Source organism: Sminthopsis crassicaudata, chromosome 2, assembly GCF_048593235.1.
Source record: "Sminthopsis crassicaudata isolate SCR6 chromosome 2, ASM4859323v1, whole genome shotgun sequence".
Lineage (NCBI taxonomy): Eukaryota > Metazoa > Chordata > Mammalia > Dasyuromorphia > Dasyuridae > Sminthopsis > Sminthopsis crassicaudata.
Window position 1 is genome coordinate 616654199 of NC_133618.1, and position 9737 is coordinate 616663935.

Here is a 9737-nt window from a genome sequence, read left to right on the forward strand (position 1 = left end):
ATAATGTAGCAAGTGAATCATAATTTAAAACTTAAAAAGACTTTAGAGATCATCTAGTTCTACACTGTCATCATATATATTATATATTATACAATATTAATGTATAACTATAGAATATTAATAATAATACAGAATATTATATAATTATGTGTTATGTAATAATATATGCATATAATAATAAATACTATTAATTATAATAATTATTGCTAACCTTATAATAATATTTGTATATGTTATACATCGAGATGGAAGGCAATCTAAAAGAGGAAGGCAGTAACTGAGGGAACTGGGAAAAACCTGTCAAAGAGGGATTTGAGCTAAGAAAAACAGGGAATCTAAGTGGAGGTGAGGGGGCAGAGTATTCTAGGCGTCATGGGTAGCCAGTGCAAAGGCGAGGAGATGGAAGATTCAATTCCACAGAGCTCAAATTGTCTCATTCTATCCTCTGTCACCCCAGAGGTCACAGCAGGAGACAGCAGTTGTTGAATACTGTCTTCTCGTTGCCTGTGAGAGTTTGACATATGAAGGGAATGGAGTGAAGGAAGCTACATCCAGCTTTTGGGGTGGGGGCCGGGGAGGGAATGTGAGAAGCATAGCCCAGCTGGAATTTGGCCAGGACGTGAATAAAGTTCAGCGGGATCTTTACATGACCCTGTGTGGTCCGGACCTCAGGTTTTTCTTTATGGATTCTCAAAGACATCCTGGAGGGTCATTTCAAACCTTGAGAATGATATTTGATCCTAGTGGTGGAGAAGGGAAGGTTTTTTCTTGAGCCTGCCTGGGGTTTTGTGGCAGTTGTGACAACCTGGAGAACTTCACAGAATTTGACAAAAAGACCCAGAGGGAAAGGCATGGAACTGGGGAGCTTTGGTCAAGGCTGTTTTCAGTTGATTCCTGTACTAGTCTCCCCACACCCCCTTCATTTTGCCTCTGGTGCCATGCTGGGGAAACCCCAGTGGCTCCTTCTATTTATGAGGCAAATACCATGAAACCATTTAGTTTTCAAAGTCCTGGCCTATTGCATCCATATGGCACCATTCCTCTCAAGCATGTTTTCTTGGAAAATGTTGTAAGGAGTTGTAACTCCAAAGGGGATCAAAGTAGAGAAGCATGGGAGGCTTGCCAAAGCAACAGTTGTCTGGGCCCGCTTCCCTAGTTAGTACACCTTCTCTTCCCAGATCTGTCCTTTTGCCCCATACCTGGTAAGGGATTGGAGACTTAATGACCTATCCGATTATAAGTCTATTTTCTTTTATACTTTAGAAGGATCCAGGATTTCTGTAATTTTGTTTTATCCTCCACAGGTATAGATGTCAGACCATCTATGGCTCAGAATAATAGAATTTCTAAGTTAGAAGGGTCATGGGATAATAATCTAAAAAAGCAATCATAATTTGGAGTTTGAAGGAACCTCAGGACTTTTTAAACTTTTTCCACTCACAACCCCTTTTCACTCAACAAATGTTTGAACCAAGCCAAGTATATAAAATAGTCATACAAATCAAACATTTACTAATAATTTCATGACCCTCACATTCAATTACAAGATGTACAGTTTAAGAAGCTTTGATTCTAGTCCACCTTTACAGATGAGCAAACTGAGGTCTGGAGAAGTTAAGTGACCTTCTGAGACACACAGGTAGAAAATGGCAGGGCTGGGATTTGAACTCTTGGTCTTAGGGTTTCAGCACTCTTTCCATGGTATCATGATGCTTTTCTCTGGAAGTTTTCTAGTCCAACCTAAGCCTACATAAAAATTCTGGGACAAGTTGAGGTCATTCAGAGGGAATCAGAACCATAACTAGCATTCACATGACCCATACACACTTGACAAAAACATCAGAAACAAAGTGACTAAAGCCATCCAAAAGGAGTTTCTTAATTCTGTTTTTAATATGGTTTTGAGTGCAGTGAATTTGAGTGGGGAACGAGGAGACACAGAGGCAGAGACAGAGAGACAGATAGAGACAGAGAAATAATGAGTACTATTCTTACTCACATACTTACTTAATTTACTTTTTTATTTACTTACTCATGTACTTACTTTTTCCACCCCTCCTCACAGATTTCCCATAGCATTTAACTTAGGATGTGATTGCAAGGGGAGAAAACAGCAATCTGATAGCTTCCTATTTTAACTGACTGTCCTTGTTAAGAGTTAAGCTCAATTGTTCCTAGGGAATCACTCATTCAATCAACATTTAATAAGTGCCCTGTTCTGTGTTGTTCAGTCATTTCAATCTTGTCCAACTCTGTGTGACCCCATTTGGGGTTTTCTTGGCAGAGATCCTAGAGTGGTTTGCCGTTTCCTTCTCCAGCTCATGAGAAAAGAGAGATAAACAGGGTTAAGTGATTTGTCCAATGCCATTCAGCTAGTAAATGTCTAAGACTGGATCTGAACTTGGGTCTTCCTTACATCAGACCCAGTGCTCCATCCACTGTGCCATCTATCTACCAGCTAATAATTTAGAGCTAATACAGACTCCTCATTTTACAGACTAAGAAACTTGAGACCCAGAGAAGTGGCCATGAAATAACTTGTCCAAGTTCATATGGGGAGTATTTAATTGAACCAGGTCCTTTCACTCCAGATACAGAACTCTTTCTACTTTCTATTTGCTGTCCCTCTATTGGGGGATAACTTTTAAATGACTTGTATGCTTAATAACACCTTTAATTTTTAAGGCATTTTAATATCTAGTACCACAAAAATCCTGTCAGAAGGGGAAGGATGAGAATTGATCCCTATTTTACAGATGAGTAAATTAAGTCCAGAAAGTAAATGGCAGAACTAGCACCAGATATGTCTCTTAGTTTCTAGACTCTTTCTACTAAAACACACATTGAACAATTCAGAGGGCACACTGCACCAATCTTCAGAGATCCATTTAATCCCCATTTTAATCTCTCAATGTGTCCCTCCCTCTCTACTCCTCTACAGAACAAGCAATCCTGTTGAAGAAGCAAGTTTGGTTAGTATTCTATAAAGTTAAGGATCCCAAGGCAAAGCCCTGGTCATACCACCTTAACTAGGAATCTTAGGGTTAAATCATCACTTCCCAAGAAAATCCATTCCATTATTTGGATAGCTAATTATGAAGAAGTTTGTCCTTATGTTGGTATGAATTTTGCCACTGCAATTTTTATTCATTGTTTCTAGTATCCCCTCTTCCCATGGGACCAAATAGCTCAAGCCTAATCCTTCTTCCAAAGACAGCTCCCCAAATATTCAGAAACAGTTATTCTGTCCCTCAAATCTTCCCTTCACCAAGCTATGTCCCCAGTTCTTTCCACCAACATGTGATGTGCTGACCAGAGCCAACAAGGATAGAATAGTGACTGGGAAACAGGAATATTTAGCATTTATTCCTGACACTAATATATGACCAGGAACCCATCACTTAAATTTCTGAAGCCAACGTTTTCTCCTCTTTAAAAATTAAAATAACACCTATAGTGTCTGCTTTCAATGAGAAAATGTGTGTAATATACTTTGAAAACCAAAATATCCTTAATGTCAGCTATCAGTACCATCCTGGCAACTCTTCTCAGGACAATTTATAGCTTGTGAATGCCCTCCTCTGCATGGTGGTCCCCATTTTTGTACATAACACTACAGATATGCACTGGCAATGGAAGAGCGCAAAAATAGGGCATATTAACAATTCCGGACACTCAAAATTCAGGACTTTTCCACTGAATTTCATGCTAAGGAAAGGGAAATAGAGTAGCAACACTTTGTTTTCCCTCAATCAAAGGGATGGGTTAATGCTACAAATTGGCTTTCGATTGTAGAAACCTTTGAAGGAAGCAGAGAAGGAAAGCGGGTGGTATTGTCAGTCTGCCCAATGTTCAGCAGACAGTCAAAAGAGCTATTCAAGAGTTATAGATATCCAAAAGGGAAAAAGGAACCATGAAACAAAAAAGGAGCTGAGCTTGGACTGAAAGAACATTGTCAAGTGCACTTCTGGCTCCAGAGCTCCAAGGGCTATAGCTAAATTGTATAGTGGGTAGAGTTAGGAAGATGAATTCAAATCCAGTATTAGATACTTGCTAGTTTTGTGACCTTGGGCAAAACATTTCTAGGTATGGTTTCTTCAATTGGAAAATAAGGACAAGAACCTTACAGCAGGAGAATCCATTAAGATAGTATTTGTAAAGTATTATTATAATGCTTAATGTGTAGTAAATGCTGCGGAAAAGATAGTTTTCATCTTCATCATTGTTATAGAAAAGAGATGAGTTTCCTGCCATTGTTATATCTCCGTGGATGTTCAGCAGACAGCTTACCCCAGGATAGGAGCTCTCCTGGGCTCTATGCTTTTAAAAGTTGCAGAGTGATGTTCTCCAGAGAGTCCTGGATTGGAAGACAGAAGGCAACTGCAGCTCTGGAGCTGTGACTGTGTGGCTAGACAAATCATTTAACCATTTAAATGAAAATTCATATGAATGAAGTTACTGGACATGGTTGTCCCTTCTCTGATACATCTTGAATTTTGAACTTAGCTTCGTAAGGGTACTTTGGTGTTCTGTAGACACTCTTTTCAGCACCAAATTGAACCAAATGAGATTTGGGGAAGTGGGTCAGACATATTTTCTCTGTGCTCTACTCAAAATGGTGTGTGACATATATGATCCCAGAGTTAAAGGGTCAACTGTTTCCTTTCTTTTGTCAGTCAACCAGTCAATAAACATTCATTAAGCACTGACTTTGTGCCAGCACCATGTTAAGTGCTGGAGATGCAAAGAAAGGTAAAAAACTGCTCCTATTCTCAAGACTTCACATTCTACTGGGAGAAACAAAATGCAAAAAACTATGTACCAAATTATGTAAAAAATAAATTGGAAATAATTCATAGATGAAATACACAGGAAATAAAGGGAATTAGAAAAATAGCTTCCCTATCTCCCCTAAGCAGCGAGTACCCCCCAAATCACTTTGAGTCCATCCCTCTTCTCTCAAGCTCTCACCAATTCCACTTTTCATTCAGGTACAGAACATTAATAAATTAATTAATATATTTATTTATTTATTTATTAAGAAATTAATCATTACCAAGGAATAGAGTTTTACATAAATAGGTTTTGAACCTCAAGTTATGGTATATGTATGTACATATATATACATCTATGTAAGCATAAAAGTATGTGTGTATATAGTTTCTTATATGTTACTTGAGATCAGGGACTGAGAAACAGTTTCCCTTTTTGTCTTTATACTCCCATATGCCCAGCACAGTCCTTGGAACATAGTAGGACTCAATTAATTGATTATTTTGTTGAATGAAATTACTAAATAAGTTAGAGCGATTTTCCATTGCCTCTGAGAAAAAATACAGACTCCTTTTTCTAATTTTTAAAAGTAGTAGTTAAGTGACTAGTGGATAGTGTACTAGAACTGGAGTCAGGAATACTGGAGATTAAATCTGGCCTCAGAAACTTACTAGCTGTGTGACCGTGGGCAAGTCACTTAACCCTGCTTGCCCTAGTTCCCCATCTATAAAATGAGCTGCAGGAGTAAAAGGACAAAGCACTCCAGTATCTTAGCCAAGAACACCCCAAAGGGAGTCACAAAGAGTCAGATATGACTGAAAATAATGAAAAGTAACAAAGGCAATAAATGTGTGAGGGGCACAGTGCTAATAAGCTTCTGTCTGCCTATTTTCACATCTTAAAAATGGAGGTAATAACAGCTAACCTACCTCTCAGGGTTGTTGTGATGATAAAACTAGGTAAGATTTGTAAAGTACTATATAAATGCTAGCTATTATTTAAAGCCCCCTACAACCTGTCCCCCACTGATTTTAACAGCCTCATTAAACATAATACTCCTTCCCACACTGCCATACAATCAATCTCTGTTGCTTACTAGGCACTCCCTCTCCTATCACAGTATCTTTGCCCTCCCTGGCCATCCCTGATGCCTGCAATGCAGTACTTCCTTACCTCTGTCTCATAAAAACCCTCCCTGTTTTCAAGATGCAACTTGAATATCATTTTCTACATGAAACCTTTTATTGATCACTCTCACACTCCCAACTGCTAATGTGCTTCCTTCCAAACTACCTTGTATTATTCTGTATTTATTCTATGTGTGTTTATGGTTTTAAATAAATGGGGTCTCTCCTAACAGAATGTAACTTCCTTGAATGCAAAGCTTGTGTTATTTTTATCTTTGTCTTTCCAGTTCCTAGCACACTATCTGGCACATAGTAGATTACTGATTAATATTTGTCAGTTGATTAATTATAATTAGAATGTTGGAAAAGTAAAAGGTAGCAAAGCATTTTTAATTGGAAAAAAAATAAGAGGATAGGAATAAAAGGGAAGAAGGAATACAAATGATGTATTTCTGCTTTCTGGGGAATAGCACCCTTAGTACCCTGAAAGGCATCTTAATGTTTCATCTCTGAAGGAATCTGGAACCGGTCATCCCCTGGAAATGACTCAGGGGCCATTTGTAGTTCAGGGAACATTGAATCTTGGGCCCTTCGCCACAGACCAATTAATATAGATGAGAAATCAAACCAACTATGAATACTTAGAATTACTTAAATATTTCATATTCCTGACATCATTCAAACAGAAAGTCATGAGGAAAAGAATGAGGGCATTCTTTCATTCTGAGTGAGTTCTTAGATTCCTCTCAGAGAAATGAAAGCAGTCGACATAATCGATTCCTGCTCTTCCAAAAACAGACAAATTTCTGTAGACAGGCAAGGAACTTCCTACCTTCACCTGAGAATGACTTAAGAAATCGGTGTCAAGATCCCCAAGACCTCCTGCTTAAATCACCTTTTTTTTGAGGGAATGACTATGTTAAGCTCTAAGAAGGCTCTGGGACAATTGTTAGAGACCCCACTCTAGAACATACTTTTAAGCTTATCACCAAAGGCACTGTCTCAAGGTAGGGAATTTTGCCCAAAGCAACTCAGGAAGACTAGGAAGAGTAGGAGGCTATAGGCAGAAAAAAAAAAAAGTCTGGATATAAAGTTTGAAGACTTAGACTCAAATTCTGACTCTTTCAAGTAAATAACAGAAATTCTCCTATAGGAAAGATAATTTTGTGTCCAGTCTGCAAAAATCCATAACCAGGGCAAAGCAACTGACATTGCTCCAGAGCAGGGAATTTAAAAGGTGCTAGCAGTTTGAAACAACTGAGCATAGTGCTGTTAGGAAGAATAGCTAGGTAAAATAGGAAACTGCAGTATTGCCCACCGGTGGATTTCCAAAAGTCAGAAGGCCTTTTTTTTTTTCTCTCTCTCTTACTCCAGGCACTTCCCCTGCATTGGACCCAGGTTTTTTCTATGATTTCTACCCTGTATACAAAAATTGCTAGTTATGACTCTCTCCTCTTCCATTTTTCTTCATTTCCAATGTTCAAATTCAACAGGCATTTACTTAGCACCTTCTGTATGCAAAATACCAGAAATATAAGGATAAATACAAGATTTAGATTCAAAAGTCATCTGATTCCAAACCCCTTTCTGATACTTATTAGCTCTGTGATCATGTATGAGACACTTAATGGGCTTCTTGGGGCCTAGGTTTTCTCAATTATAAAATGAGGGCATTGCACTTGATAATATCTGGTTATCCAGCACCCCACTGCCTTTCTATTTCCTCTGCCATTTTTCCTTGCTATGGTCTATTACTTTGGCTTATCAATGTCTCTCAGACTAATAGACTAGTGTCTTTGAAGAACAGTTTCAAATCCCTACTTAGATCATGCTTTTTTCACATTTCCAAGCTGTGAGGTTATGTGATGTGCTAGACCATGACCCCTGCAAAGTCAAGCTAATCCTTTCTTGGTCAATTAGAATACAAGAAGATAAAGATAGCATTCATCTCTCTCCTACCAACATCCTACTGAATCTGCAAAAATCAGAGAACTAAACATTATTAAACTTTTCCTTTTGATCATCAGAAACTGCTAGTTATTAGTCTAGCCCAATTCTATCTTTTTACTTGTTGAGGAAGACCTTCAAAGCTAAGATCTAAGATCATCCAAGTAACACAGCTGGTAATTGAATCTAAGTTTCCTGACTCCAAATGCATCTCCCCAAACAGACACCCCTCCCTCCCTCCCATTTATCAGACATTTTCAGAAAGAAAATCCACAATAGCAGCAAAGGCAGGAACTGAAATTATGTTACTGGGCTAGTCAAGCCCTGAACTTTCAGATTAATGACTTTAGGTTATTGACCCACGATTTTAAGTGCTTAGCAAGGGGGGGAATGAAATGAACTATTAAGGATTAAAGGAAGTCGGTCCTATTGATCCCCAAAGAGTGAAAGTAACAAAGTCCGAAGCTGTTTGTAGAAATCTATATTTCATACTGGCTCCTGGTTGTCTCTGATATATTTTTCAAGGACAATAAAATCAGGACTTTCTACCTCAAAAGCTATTTGATTCAGGAAAAGTGAAAGCATATATAAGAGTTTGGTGATTCAGATACTTTCTTTGACTCAGTTTTGAGCACTAATTATTAAAGTCTGCTCTCAGAATAGATAGCAACGCACACTTTGGAATAAGAACCCAGAATGCCATATCATCATCATCATCATCATCATCATCATCATCATCATCATCATCTCAGACCTTCTTGATTCCAAATTCAATATTCTTGTCCTCCACACCATCTAGCCTAATCTAAGTTATTGTTCTCTAATTCAAGTATGATGCTTCTGATGCAGTTTTTATTTCTCTTATGCTTTGAAAGATAGTTTAAGGAATTACCATTGTCCATAAAACTGCATGACTTGGGGGTGCACATTTCCTGTGATTTGTCTCTCTACAATTAGAAAGGTTCTTCCTTGGAGGGGTGACATAATCTGTCACTAAGCTAATACTCAGAGCTTTTTCATTTTGGACAAACTTGCCAGAATTTGCACTCCATTATCCTCTTTAAGAACCCAGGTACCCCATCACATTCCAACTTGTTTTTGGAAAGTTTTTACATTTTAAAATTGTTAATGCTGATTTTTTAAATATTGTCTCAAAATTTAACATTAGCAAATGTGTCTCTGGGGAGATCAAATGCCACTAGCAACAAGCCTCAGGTTTTGATAAATGAAATACTTAGAAATTTTTCTAAGAATTAACCAAGGGCAAAATGTCAAAAAAAAATACTTCTCCTTAAATAAAATCTTTAAAAGAGGCAGATAGTCACCAAGAAAAATACTCATCCTGAATTGGAATACATAATAAAAATGAAAAGAGATTCCTTGTGGTTATAAGATTCAAAACAGTTTTGATCCAATCTATTTAAATAAGTTGTAAATTTTTATATGTATTTTTAAAAACAAGAGAAGTAAAGTATTTTTTAGAAAACATGAAGTCATGAAAATGGGTGGATCTAACAAAATATATGAATTAATATATATGTAATATATATAATATATATATATAGTTAGTAAGAATTAATATTAAATCCTGCAATTCTAATGATAATCAGGGATCTGTTTTCTTTATTTTATTCGCATAAGCATTTAGAGATATAAAATTTCCCCTAAAGACTGCTTTGGCTGAATTCCTTAAGTTTTGGTATGTTGTTCCATTATTGTCATTTTTTTTAATGAAATTATTCATTGTTTCCACTATTTCTTGCTTAACTCACTTGTTCTATAGGATTAGATTATTTAGTTTATATTCTGTCTCTGAAAGAGGAAGATTTCCAAAAAAATAGAAAAACTTGTTTTAGTAAAAAAAAAAAATTGAAGGAGGCAATTGAGAAT